This window comes from Ambystoma mexicanum, chromosome 11 (assembly GCF_040938575.1).
Source record: "Ambystoma mexicanum isolate Mex_15411 chromosome 11, UKY_AmexF1_1, whole genome shotgun sequence".
In the NCBI taxonomy this organism is placed as follows: Eukaryota; Metazoa; Chordata; class Amphibia; order Caudata; family Ambystomatidae; genus Ambystoma; species Ambystoma mexicanum.
In genome coordinates this window covers 1,448,471,217-1,448,485,709 of record NC_090934.1, presented here as the reverse complement: position 1 = coordinate 1,448,485,709, position 14,493 = coordinate 1,448,471,217, and positions in this window count along the sequence as shown.

Genomic DNA, 14,493 nt, shown 5'->3' with positions numbered 1-14,493 from the left:
CTGGCCCAGTGCCCTCAAATCAGCACACCACTCCTCCCTGGCCTGGCGATTGTCCTTCACGAATTCCAATATCAGGGCAGAGAGCTGGTCAGCCTGCTGTGCACCGGCGGATGAATCAGTGGCCCTGTTGGGGATCGGGCTGACATGTCCTGCCGGTGCTTCCTCAACGGGACTGTACACAGGACTACCATGTCCCTGTGGCTGTTCGTGGCCAGACTTCTCCAGTGTGTCATTCTCACCAGAGTCACTGAAGGATACCTGGGGGTTTGAGAAATATCTAGGGGTGTGCACAACTTCCACAGTGTTGTCCTCAGTTGTTCCCCAGATGTCATTGGGGCTGTCCTCCCCAGCCACACTGGACTCCTCGGACCGTGGCGTTGGGCAGGTACGGTTACCAGTGATAGTATCGAAAACAAAAGGATTGAATGTCTTTTGTTCGACAGTGAAAGGATCGAAAAAAAGGGTACCATTTTTTTAGTTTTTTTTATGGGGGGTCCCCCAAGCCCCCTGTTTTCTTTATTAAAAACATTTTTTTACCAACCCAAACTAAAAAATATATATAAATAAATAAATAAAACAAACCTTTTTTTCCGATCCTTTTGCATTCAAGCAAAAGGTCATTCGATCCTTTTTTTTCGATCGTTTGACTAGACACCGTCTGCAGGCAGTGCAGGGAGGGGTGAGGGTGGTGCACCCTCCATGGGTCTTGCTGGTGGTGTACGTCCCAGAGGTGTCTTTGTCCCTGGGACACGGCGGCCCCTGCCTTGGCCCCTGGATGTGCTGGGACGGTTGCTGTCCTGCTCCTCACTGTCATGCTCACTGCCTGTGGGGGTGGAAGAGAGGGACGGCATGAGTGATGTTTGGATAGCCAGCATTCATACATGGCTACGATTGCACATTCAGACAATTGTGGGTAATCAGCATTTGTGTAGGGAACGGCACGTCATTCTATAGACGGGTGGTAAATGCATGCATATGTCGGTGTCACTCATGTTGGCCAGGTACTGTGCTGTCTAACATGCACACTGTTTACATCAACGACCCTGTGTGCCTCATGAAATTAGCAACTTTGTGTGGTATGTGTCATGTACGTTACGGCCTTGCACAAGGCACTGTCTTGGGTCTCACGTGCTTCGGGATAATTTACAGGGGGGGGTTTGTGTGGCCGACCATGGCATCACTCTTTGGCCAGACGTTAGCAGTGACTTTCATCACATTTGCCTTAGCAGTATTTACCTCGGACACTCACCTCCATCAGCGGATGACGTGGCGCCACACTCCATTCCTCCGACCCCTTCAATGGATTCTGCCCCTATAATGCTCGCACATTTCTCCTCCCACAGCATGAGCTTTATTGGCGAACTTGGTGCTCCTCCGGTTTCCAAGGCCTGGTTTCGGTTCGCAGAAAGGATACTCCGCACCCTCAGCTGCAGGTCATCCCACCTTTTGCGGCGATCCTTTACCGTGTGGGGGGTGTTGCCCACTGTGCTCACCATCTGGCATACTAGTGCCCAGATTTCTTTTTTGTTCAGCACCGCCTCCCTCCGCATGTTGCTGCTAAACACAGTCCCAGCATGTTGGTGTAGGGTATCTACGAGCATTTGTAGCTCATCTGGGCTCAACCGCTCCTTTCGGAGGTGGGCAGCCCCCTTCTTTGGTGCTTGGGCATTCCTGGGTGGTTGTAGGAACTTTCCAGTCGGTCACCAGTGTGCCAGGGGTCCTGTGTGGTGAGGATGGCAATGGATTGTGTTTTTAAAGATGGCCGCCATGCTCCTTCCCGTTCCTGTGCGATGACGCTATTTCCAGTTCTGCAATTTAACGATGACCGTAAATAACGGTGACCGCTATTTACGGTAACCGCTTATGCCGCGTTGGTCTATGGCGGTAGTGTTGTTTAGTGTTGTTGGTCTATGGCGGTAGGGGAATTTTCGGGCCATTTTGCGGAAAGTGCTAGGTCCCTTATCGGCATGGCTCAAAGCTCGTGCCCGCGAACTCGTAATAGTGCACTTTTAGCGGGATACTGCCAGCTCGGAAACGCTATTTGCGCCATGCAGGTAAGGGACGGTACTTACCTCCATACTCGGAATGAGGGTGAATGATTCCCTACAAGGGAATCAGAAAGACTGTTGATATCCCTGTTGTGGATTCACCAAAGAGGAACATTTCTTCAATCGCTTTGGCTTTAGGCAATGCATGCAGCATTTGGCATGAAACAAACGCAAGAAATGTCAGTAGAACGAATTTGTCTCCCTATCAGAAAGCGTTGGCAAGTAATTGCCATCTCTACCACTACCATGCTCATAATACAGCTTGGCGTGCTTCAATACTCATAGTGAGCTACCACCAGCCTTGTCACTAGTGGGGACAAATTCACTCTGAATGTAGGTTGAAACTCACAAGCAGTATTAGAAACATATATGTCCCTAACTCAGACCCCACTTCTAAGTATGAAACTGGTCTAGCGGTAGCCTGTATTTACCACCAACAGAAATTCATTGAGCACAGCTGGAAAATCTAGCACTGGTGGTAAATTGGCAGTCCAGATTTTGGAGTCAACTAGTGCTTTTCTCTTCTGTAATCGGAAGCATTTTACCTCTGGCCTTGTTTTGCATTTGTCCCCGGAAGCAGCATTACTGCCCTTTGCAATGAGGGCCACGGGGCCAGAAACAGGAAGAACAGAATAGATGGCGCACCCCTAACCTTAAAAAAACAGTTCACATTCACCCTGGAGAGACATATCCACAGAACGTGCCAAGAAGCACTCGCGCAAATAAGCATGTCAGGCAATTAGGGAGCGCTTTGTGGTTAACTCTCTGCACAGATGGCTCAGAAATGAATGGCAGAAGTAATTTGCCCAGCGACAAGGCTTGCTCAAAGCACTGCAAAGGGAGGATTGATTTAAAGGTTTGGAGAGAAAATACAATTCACGTTGAATTGATAATATAGAATCACAATAGAAGGTGCCAGTGTGATTGTATGTCGCAAGTGAGAGTAGTCTAGCAAGGTATGAACTGATCAAACCTTGGACGATGCTTTTCAGAGGTGGGCATTAACCTGTCCCTGCCTCTGCCCTTCCCCTGCCACACTCACTTTGGCTCAGAGGCACACGAGCCATGTGTGCCATGGGGGCTGAGGTCTGTTTCTGCCTGGATCCCCCTGCTGCGTCTTTATCATGCCTGCCTGGCTGCGCTGCATTTTAAGGGATGTTTCTGAAAGACATGTGGACATGCAGAACAATGTTTTATGTAGAGCCTGCTTACATATACTGGAAAGTCACACAGGCAAATGCAGGTAATGTTTAAGATCGGCCTCTGAAACTATGTGTCAGGGGCAACTGGATGCTGGATTGAGTAAATAAGGGGAAAGCAATGGCAGAGGGAAATTCCATGGCTATTGGGTCCGACAAACACATGTTGTCAGAGGGCAGTTTGATGCTGCCATAGGTCAGTATTGCATGCATGCATGCATGGGTAGGGTATTTCTAAGCATCTTGTGTGATCTCCCAAGTATCCATGTGTGTGTTACTTTAGTAGGTGTGTGGATTTGGAGGGTCTCTGTATTATTTTCAGGGATTTATCTGTGTGTCTGGGTGGAGGTGTACTTGGAGTATTGTGTGTGTTTGCTTGTTCTCTGTGGAAAGGTGCTTTGTGTGCGTTTGGATCCTGTTTGCGTTACATTGAAATGGTGGGTGTGTTTAAAGACACTCTTTGTGTTTTGTGTTGATGATGTATCAAGAGAATCGGTCCTTCTTTTAACGATATAGGCTATAGAATGGCCCTCATTACGACCCTGGCGGAAAGGGGTTTACGCCGGCTTAAAGCATGGCGTACCTTTCCGCCTGACTACGAGTTCCCGTAGCGCCATGGTGATTTTTACGCCTGCTTTTTGCAGGCGGAAAAATCCATGGCGCTACGGGACTTGTTGTTAATTACGCCACCGTAATTTACAGTGGCGTAATTAACGCCTTCCCCACTCCCATTATACCCTATGGGGCAAAAATGGGAATGGGGAAGGGCAAATGGGGATTGGATACTTACCTCCCCGCCAAGGTCGGAATGGGGCGGTAAGTCCGCCAACCACCATGGCGGAGTTGGCAGCTTAGCGCCATGGACCATGGTGCAAATTGCACCATGGATCTCCGCCAGGGTCGTAATGAGGGCCAATATGTGGCATTGTTGAGGGGAGTACTTATTTCAATGTAGGCAGGTGCGGGTGTATGTGCAAATGGGTACTGTGCCTCTGTGTCTAGAGAAAATACTGTGCAAAAAGAGTGTTATAGACTTTGAATGTGTGCCTGTTGAGCCTCTTCTTAACTATATTTTCGGTTAATGGGACATGGATGTAGTGCTGTGAATGTGTAAGATTTCAGGGTGTTTGTGTGTTGTGCTGGTAGGGTTGACTGTTTCATTACTGATGTGAAACTTTGACACTGGTGCTTCCAAGACATTGATTCTTTTTGTGGGTGCAGAACTTCATCTTACCATGTGTGATATGGACTTTGGTTGTCTGGGCTGTGCATATGCAAGTATGTGCGTGTGCTTATGTGAGGATTTTGTCAGCAGAGCGTTAGTGTGTATGTTTTGGAGATTAATGGATGGTTTGTGGTCGTTGTTGCATCCACTTACCAATGAGGGAATTGGGCTCCTAGATATTGTGAGAATGGCCTTCATATGGATCTATACATCATTGACTTCATATCATTAACAATACAAGAACTATCAGAAACCTTGGAGACATTAAATAAAACAGAGTTGTTGCAAACATACTCAAAAGGTGCTAATAGGGTTGGATTGCAGATGTACTTTACCCTAATGGCGCTCCTCCACCCCAAAAATTACGATATTCTTTGTGATTATTGTTGCATTTGTGTACCTAAATCAGATATTGTATCTGCCCAGTATATAACAATAAGGAAGAACATGTTGAAATAACATTGTGCAAATAGTAGAATAACATATCTTTCCCAACTTTATTTCACAAACAATGGCCACAAACAATGGTCTCTCTCCTTGGCTTCTGCCTGGCCCAATCACATGGATTTCTTTTAAATCGGTTTGAAATGTTCATCAGTTTCTCGTAACACAGTTCACAATCTTTTCTGTAGGATTCACGCCCCTCCATTCAAAGTTCTTTGTTGTTTTATGTAGGTCATCAGAAACAAAAGGGGTGTGTTGTTCTTCTTTGACTATGGCATTCAGGGGACACCTAGCATTACCAGAAGACAAAGAGAGTAAAGAAATGTCTCCATTGGAGAGTCCAAAAGAAGCATCACAAATAAAAGGGGTGTATCGCTCTTCTTTGACTGTGGAGTTCAGGCAAGATCAAGCATTACCTGAAGCCAAAGCGAGTGAAGAAACTTCACTGTTTAGTGAATACAAAACAGCATTAACAGCAGTCTTTCTGATTCCTTTGTAGGCTCTGGACAGTGAGTTCCTTACCGGAATGGGAGTCCTTGTCCCCAGGAGGGGTGTCACTCCCAGTGAGGTTCCACTTACCCAGACCTTTAGTAAGGGTCTTGCTGAGCGAGCAAACCTAACTAGCTTCTAAGGGAGTCTCCCCTCTGGGGAGAAGGGACGAATAGTCCAGATTCATCACAATAGATATCTACTTTAATCCATTAACAGAGGCATTAGCATCGTATATCAAAAATATCAAGGACATCCTGCAACAAATGGAACAGCTCATATGCAATATGATTACAGATTTGTTACCTTAGACGTTACATCACTATATATCAGTATACAGCATAAACAAGGGATAGCTATAGTAGAACATTTTCTAAAAACGCATTCCATATGATATCTGGACCACAACAAAATGCTTCTAACAATGCTAAGGTTTACACTTAACACCAATATCTTTTGATTTAACAGAACAATTTATCGGCAGGCACAGGGCACTGCAATGGGAGCAAAATATGCCCCTTTATGGCGATCTTTTTATGGGCCTCTTGGGATAAAAATACGCTTGAAACCATTTCTCATTTACCACCAACAACAACATCATGCATTGGGGGAGATTTATAGATGATATCATATTAAGATGGAACAGAGATGCATCCTCTGAGTTCGACTGCACTGAATTCCTGACTGCAAACCCATATAACATCAAATTTACTATGAAACAAAACACTGAGAAAATTGAATTTTTAGATCTTAAACTGTACATTGATAACAACACAATTTCAGCAACTCTCTGCAAGAAGCCGATCACAGTGAATATGATACGTCATGCCAACAGCAACCACCCAAAACACATCATTAACAACATTCTATATGGAGAATTTCTAAGGATTAAGAGAAACTGCGGTGACAAACTGGAATATTATAAGCATGTGAAAGAAACAATATCTAACTTCTAGGAGATAGTTTACAAACAAAATAGTATATCCAAAGCACAAGCAAGAGTTGAACATGTCAACAAGATCTCATTGTTGCACCATAAAGAAGAAACATTACAAACAAATGATAATACAATCAGATTTTTAACTACATACAGTAGTAATAATTATCACCTGAGAAAGCTGTCAAAAAACATTGGAAAATATTAAAGATGGGCAATGAGATTTGCAAATATCTTCCTGACAAACCACTAATACCGTATAGGAGAGCAACAACAATAAAGAGCAAAGTCAGTCCTAGTTTCTTAAAACCAGTTGCCATCAAAACAACTTGGAACATACCACAGAATGTAGGCAACCAGAAATGTGATCACCGTAACATCTGTCTGCTCATGTTGGACACATTAAAGACAGTAAAAATACCAAATAGAAGCATACAAAAAATCATGAGCTTCATTAACTGGAATACAACATTTGTTGTTTATGGAATTTAATGCACCTGACGGAAATGATACCTCAGACTATACACAAATTGAATCTAATAATAAAAGAACAGGTGCATGAAATCAAAGATTATGATTTGAACTCTATCCACTTGCACTACATTGGAATACACAACATCCATCAGACAAAGTAGAGATTTTAAAATATGTGGGACTTCAACATGTCTGTCTACTGCCAAGAGGAGGGAACAAACAATTTCTCCTTATACAGCGTGGGGCCAAATGGATCAATACTATGGACACATTCCACAGTGTGCTCAATCAAGACAATGGCCCTCATTACGACCCTGGCGGAAATCGCGGTGCTAAATGCACCGCGGAGCACGGTGGAAAGCTGCCGATAGCGCCATGGAGGTTGGCGGATTTTCCGCCCCATGCCGACCTTGGCGGGGCGGTAAATCCCCATTCCCCATTTTACCCTTCCCCATTCCCATTTTTGCCCCATAGGGTATAATGGGAGTGGGGAAGGCGTTAATTGCGCCACCGCAAAATACGGTGGCGTAATTAACATCAAGGTCCCGTAGCGCCATGGATTTCTCCGCCCGGAAAAACCAGGCGGAAAACGTTCCATGGCGCTACGGGAACTCGTAGTAGGGCGGACGGGTCCGCCGCGAATAACGCTGGCGTAAACCCACTCCGCCAGGGTCGTAATGAGGGCCAATGAACTCTATGCCTTTTACAAACAACTAGTAAAGGAAGACATTTTCAGAGTGTAAATATATAATGTGATGTATTTTAACGTAAGTGACGTTAATAGAAAAAAAATAATTGTAAAGGATCTTGCTCCATTTACATTTAGGAGTAGTAACCTCAAACAGAATCTCAAGAATGCGTTAAATGTTTAACATAGTACATAGGGTCAATTGTTGTATCTGCTCCTCATTGTCTTGGATTCCACTTACGGGTTTTGGACTCAAATATATAATGTTGAGGAACGTCAGAGTAATACAATTCACATGCAGCATGATTCGAAGTAGATATGAGATCATAAAACAAAGTAAATTGAAGTCAAATAGAGTTTAAAACGTTCATGAAGCACAAGGTTATGGCGTGACCGTTTGGCCGCATGTCTTCTTTTGGCACGCCCTGTTTGCCACAGCCAGTAGGGCATGTGGACCTATTGGTGCGAGGATGTTTTGGCATGACGTCATGAACCTGCACCTATAACATGAATGAGTTACAGGTGTAGGTTCGTGAATGGGCATAAATAAAAACAAAGAACACAAGGGAGGAAGCGTATTATTAAATATTAAAACATGAAACATGTATTTAACCGTAAAATATTTTTGAATGCACTTTGTATTTTGTTGATATCATGCTACTGGGCAACATTATAACATTATAAAAAAAGAAAAAATATACAATTTATGCTGTCACAAACCTTGGCTGTCAGGTGTTTGAGATCCAGCACTTTCCACAAGTCCACACACAGCTTATTATTTTGGTTTGCACAAGTTTCTTACTTAGCCTAAATGCAGTGTGTTCAAATATAAGCGAAGTATGAAACGTATGCCTGTTGAAATTAATTTGATTGATGCACTCATTTGGAGCCTGATTGTAAGCAAACTTACCAAAATAGCATATATATCTGAATTAAAAGACCTGAAGTTTCATTTGATCAAAACAACACTTATTTTTGTATTCAATTTAAGAAGAAAGCTGTAGTGTTCATTTATGTTGTGATACATAATTGGATGTATTGAAGGCCAGTCCCTTTTACGCTCACTCCAGAATAAAGACAACCCTCTAGGGAAGTAGGCCAGGAGATAGCGTTGCAAGGATAACAAGATTTAATTGTACAGAATACAAATATCAGCAAAGGTTTCTGCTGATCGAGAGCACTCTGGTTATTCTAAAAGCAAAACAGAAGCTTAAAAGTCCACCATGTGATGTCCTCATATACAGTACAAACTGATACTACTGATTGGTCAGGCGGTATAGATGGGCATGCTCCATAGGGGATGCCAGGCTACAATTGGTTAGTTCTGTTGCCATCGATCAGGCTCCACGTCGGACGGCTGGGCTCATCTCAGTCTTGGGTGAAAGACACAGGTTGCTCGAATAATACATTGTTTCATCTAAACTAACACACTAAGCTCCCTAATCCATTACTGTGGCATACACCTGGGTGACACGGAAAATGGTGCCAGGGGGAAGAGAGGATAAAATACAGTCACACGGACCCACACATTCAGGGTTTTGTTCATACCGCAGTTCCCGCACTCAAGGTCTCCACCTGGGGTTAAATCTTCAATTCATCCTTCCCTGTACCTTGTGTTACAAAGGATGTGCTTTATGTTTCAAGGAATACAGTCGCACATGCTTAGATCTTTTATGGACACTTGATTTGTGTTGGGACAGGGGGGTCACTTGCTTACCATGGAATGCAAAGGTGTGTGAATTGGGTCAGTGGTGGTGGGCTGGCTTCGGACTGGCTGGGTGGAGGTAAGAGGTTCATTGGCAGTTTAGTGGAGCTAGCTAGGCATAATGCCGCACCTGGGGTTGTCTCACACTCTTGTAGGCGCATTCCTCTGAACGATTCTAAATATTTGCTACAGAGGAAGAACAATGGGGGGAGAGGACTTCCATGAGAACTGGCCACGTGGATTCATTCTGCGTTAATGAGTTTGGGCCTAGTGAACTGGGTTCATGGAGGTTGGTGGGTGCAGCACAATCATGCAAGACTGTGCATTTTGGCCTAAGCAAAATGGAGTCTCATGTTCTGTGCTTTCTGGCGCGACGCATCAACTGTTGGCGCTACATTGCTTCTACATCATGTTTAATAGTGCAGCTTTCTTCCCCTTATATACTACATCACTTCAAATGGAGTTCGCCTCACCTGAAATCGCCTAGGGGGGTGGCATATACTAATTTCCATCCCAACACAATTTTTTGATTTCTTAGTGACTTCAATCAAAATATCTATTCTTACAGTCCTTAGGAGCGGAGATAATCATCATGAAGTCTTTATGTTGTGCAGGTGTGTTAGTTTTAATGATAACATAGTCAATCCTCATCTTGTATATATCTGTATATTACTGAATCTATTACTGTATCTATTACTGTATTTCGCATCACTGTTGTAACCTTGTTGTACCCCAAGAAAAGCGTCCAGATACCTTTGGGTTTGGTGCGCTATATAAGCATATAAAAAAAAACGATCCCATGTGACCAAGTATAAAATCAGGTTGTTGATTCAATATGTTGTAACATATTTTGTATCACTGATGTCATCAACACACTTAAGCAAAAACAAGGGAGGTGCTGGGAGTCCCTCTGCCAGCCAATAAGTCCCTTGCGACCTCTGTTAAAAAAAGAAAAAGTTTTTTTTTTGTAATGCAGCCTCCTGGGCTGTGGCCAGCACCATGTGGCTCTTTACTTCTGGAGTGGCTGGCTTTCTTTTTCAGGCCCCTTAAAAAAAAAATGATAAGAACAGGATTGCCAAAGGGCTAACACTTTCAGCACTGGCCCTAAATAAGAAAGAATAGGAATACCACATAATGGACCTCATTCCGGGTTTGGAGCTAACCATGGAGTAATTAGCTCCATGGTTGCCTCTGAAACCGTCCCAAATCCGGCATGGTGAATGGAGTAATTATCGGTCCATTCCAGGGTTGGAGGGACCGGTAATTCCCCATTCACCTTTTGCCCTTTCCCATTCCCATTTCTGTCCCATAGGGCTCAATGGGAATGGGGAAGGAGGTAATTACCGTAATTACCTCCGAGGTACCTTTGCGGGTCCCGTACTTAACTCCTGCTAAAAGCAGGAGGTAAGGAAGGACCCGCAAAGGGAACTCGGAATACGGAGGTAAGGGATTACCTGCATCGGCACCCTTACCGGTGCCGGTAATCCCTTACCTCCAACCTCGTAATGACCTCCAATGTGTCTTTCTGGAATTCTATACATATATTGCTAGTCTCATTAAAGGTTTATTTCAGACACACTTCAGGGGGTGAGTCACTGATTTAGTCTGTTCTTAAACGCCTCAACTCAGCCTTTCATCCTCCTGAGGTTGATAAATGAGTACCAACACAGGTTGGGTGAAATTGGGTGTATATTTTTTCTATATAAAGCGCTTAACATAACCATATTTTTCGTAGTGTACAATGCTATGTGATGCCACTCCCTGTTTTGTCAACAGGTGAAAGCTTGTGTTCCATAGCTTCCCGGAATATCACTTCGGGGTGGGTCAAATGACATTACTTCTTGTGATGTCATCAGGGGGTCAAGGGTCGTGTGATGTCACTTCCGCTAGCCCTGGCATTTTGGTGAAATGACGTCCCTGTTAGAATCCTTAACTCGCTGGCTCTAACCTAACCATTGACACTACACTAACTCTTCCCACTCAAATATTGTATCTTTCAACTTCTACTCCCTATAAACTTCATAATTTTGTAGTACGAAGTACCATCTCTTCTTTTCTTATCTAATTTTAGGTGAAATGTAATATAATGCTACCTGTAGTACACATTTTTTCAGGTCCAAATGTAGACATACGTAACCACGACAGTCATCATGTACCAATCATTGTATAAAGTAACATTTGAGATAGCCTACTACATAACATTAGAGATAGCATCCAACATAGATTTTTCAAACACTTTATATCTATTCATTATCCATTTTGAATCTATAATTCATTTTTCATTATATATATCAATAATATCAAATGACTGAAAAGATGGGTTTCGATCATTAACCCCTTGACTTCTGAGCTTTATTCAAGTGTTACACATAGGCAACAGGGTTCTCCATTTACTCTGACGCCTACACCTTTACTTTGTTGGAATCGGAGTGCCTGGGCGTCTCTTTGGAAAACATACGCATTGCCATGGAGATTGTTATCACGAAGGACACATCCGTGTCACGTGCCACGTCACGTACGTGCAACCAACACACGGACGTGGAAGCCTCTCCTCCTGGCTGTTTAAATCTGGCATTTGGTTTTGGAAGCCACTCCTCCTGGCTTTTTAAATCTGGCGTTTGGTTTTGGGTCAGTGCTGTTAATTGTGGCATTAACCAACACACCGTCCTTGCGCACTTACTGCCCGTGCTTCTTTTGGATTACACTCTGTAGAAGCCCTTCTGTCTACACGGTTAACGAATCCTGATTACGCTCCTTGGACTGCCTTTGCCTTCTGTTCATATTACTCGACCTCCTGTTGCCCAGAGGCGGAACGTCCAGAGGCTGCCTTTACCTTCCGCTTGCTTAGTTGGATCACTGGTTGCCATCGCGCAACGTTGCCCGGTTTGCCTCATCTTCCGTTGCTTGCCCAGGATTGTTCCACACCAAAGTGTGCTGTCCAATGCTCCTCGACCTTTCCACAAGCGTGAATGTTTTTGCTTCACTGCATGCGGTTCTATGTTTTCTTCCTGCATAGTAATCCAATCCAAATATCACCATAGAGCCACACTTCCCCAAATCAACTCTTGGAAGTGCTAATGGGAACTTAAAATCCAATCTTTTTCTGAACCCTGACCTTATCATAGGACCTGTTGTTTCTTATCATCAGCTACTAGTGCATTTCGAAAGCTTTGCTGTATATGCACCAACCCGTAACTAGTGCGTCACTCGTGCTGCCCGGGTTACTCTCCCTATACTAACCTCCCTGTTTGTTATTTTCTCCTTCCGTTGTTTTCTGTCTGGAACTAGAATTTACCTCAGCACCCATCCTCCTTTCAGGTCAGTTTGCAACAATTTATATCCAACATTGGGGTAACATACTGTTCCTTATTCCCAGATGCATAGTGTGGGGTTTTCTTTTGTAGGTTCAGGATCCACACGCCTTAACATCATAGTCAACCTTATATCAGGTATACAGTTTGTGGGGTCTTGTCTTTTGACTGATACATTACATTTTCCATCATTAATCCTTTCTGCGGTTTCTTGCAGCATTGGTTTGGTGGTGCGTGTGTTCCCAGCTCTTTTGTGCGAGCAACACCTCTGTCTGTCTTTATCTGAACAGCAGAGAGGTATATCGTAAAGAAGAGTCCCTCTTCTTGAGGAAGCCTGAATCTTTTGGATTCAGTGGAGCTGGAGTTCTGGCCACTGCATGATGTGGTGGTGTTATCACGCAAAACGTAGCACAATTTTTTACCGACTATAAATGGTCGCAATGATCAAAAGTTCTAAAAATGCTACCATCAAAGTTTCGAACACCAAAAGTTTGAACCTTTGGTGCTAGCATTGAAAAAACAGGGGCTGTGGGGGTGTCCCCTGCATCTCCCTGCTCACTATACTTTATGTATAGTGACCAAGGGTTGCGGGGGACAACCGCAGACTTCCGTTAAAAAAAAAAGAAAAAAAAAGAAAAGGACCCCTCGGCGCCGGTTTCCGATCACAGAAGTGAAAGGGAACTGACACTGCAGGAACCCAGCGTGAAGAGGAAGGCAAGTGGGGTTTGTTCATGCTGGGGTGTGGGTGGGAGTGTGCTGAGGGTGTAGGGGTCGGGAGGGTGTTATGGGAGTGTTGTGTGTGTGGAGGATGGGGTATGTATTTGTGTTCGCATGAGACAGGTGCAAACCTTTGGTAGTTCGCACCTTTCTCATGCGAACTTCAGCCGCAGTCAGATCACTTAGAATTCAATGAAGTCCCTAACGTCACAATAAATAGATGCCATTTCGTAAAATCACACTGCATGCGGCTATGATGTGAAACAAATGCAGCAAACGTCTGTCAAACTAATCTTGCTCTCTATCAGCAGCTTTGGTGTTTAATTTCTTTTGCATTTCATCCCAAAGCCCATAATTAGAATAAACTGCATTCCAGAAAAAGTGATCAATATCACTATATTTGAATTATGTCAGTTGTACCCTTATAATATCCCTTCCACATTATCATTATTTAAAATGATGAACTAGAACCAAAAAAAACAAATGTTTGTGTCAACCTTTCCTAGTAACAAAATGAACATCAGTATTTACTGATTGTTTGCATCATATAAATAGCTCATATCAACCATATCTTCTTTTCAGCCATTTGCATATGATGTGACTGTAGCCAATGAACCGTATTTAGGATTTCATAACCATAATACAGGTCAGTAAAAATCGAATTCATAATTATTGAGTATTAAAAAATTGGATCAGTGAAAAATAGCATAGCATTTAAAGAATATTATATGTGCACAATTTATATTTTGGTGTGTTACCCTCCTGATGAGCCACTTGATGTGTTGAAACACATGACGAGGATCAAGGACTTGAAAACTAAGGATATTTTGAGGACTACAGATTTATCTAAGAATTAGAAGTCTAAAGACCTGTTACACAGTCTAAGATTTATAAGAGGATTTATAAGAGCACTATGGATCTTTCAATATAACAATAAAGCTTTTCGCAAAAGGAAGAAGGACTGCCTAGCGTACAAGTATGTAATAAGAAGCGGAAACCAATTAAAAGAAAATTATTATTTTTCTATTATTGGCGCAGTGTTCCTTCAACATTTTACTCCATTTTCGAAAAGAGATTCCAATAAATTATTCAAAGATTGATACTAAATTAGAGCAATACAAAAAATAGCAACAAAAGAATTTGCGAAAATGGAAAATATACTCTTATGATTATATTGATGAAGCCTACATATGGATGTTGAATAGCCCTTCAAACTCAAATTGACACAAAAGACACAGCAGCACTTCTGACTTCTC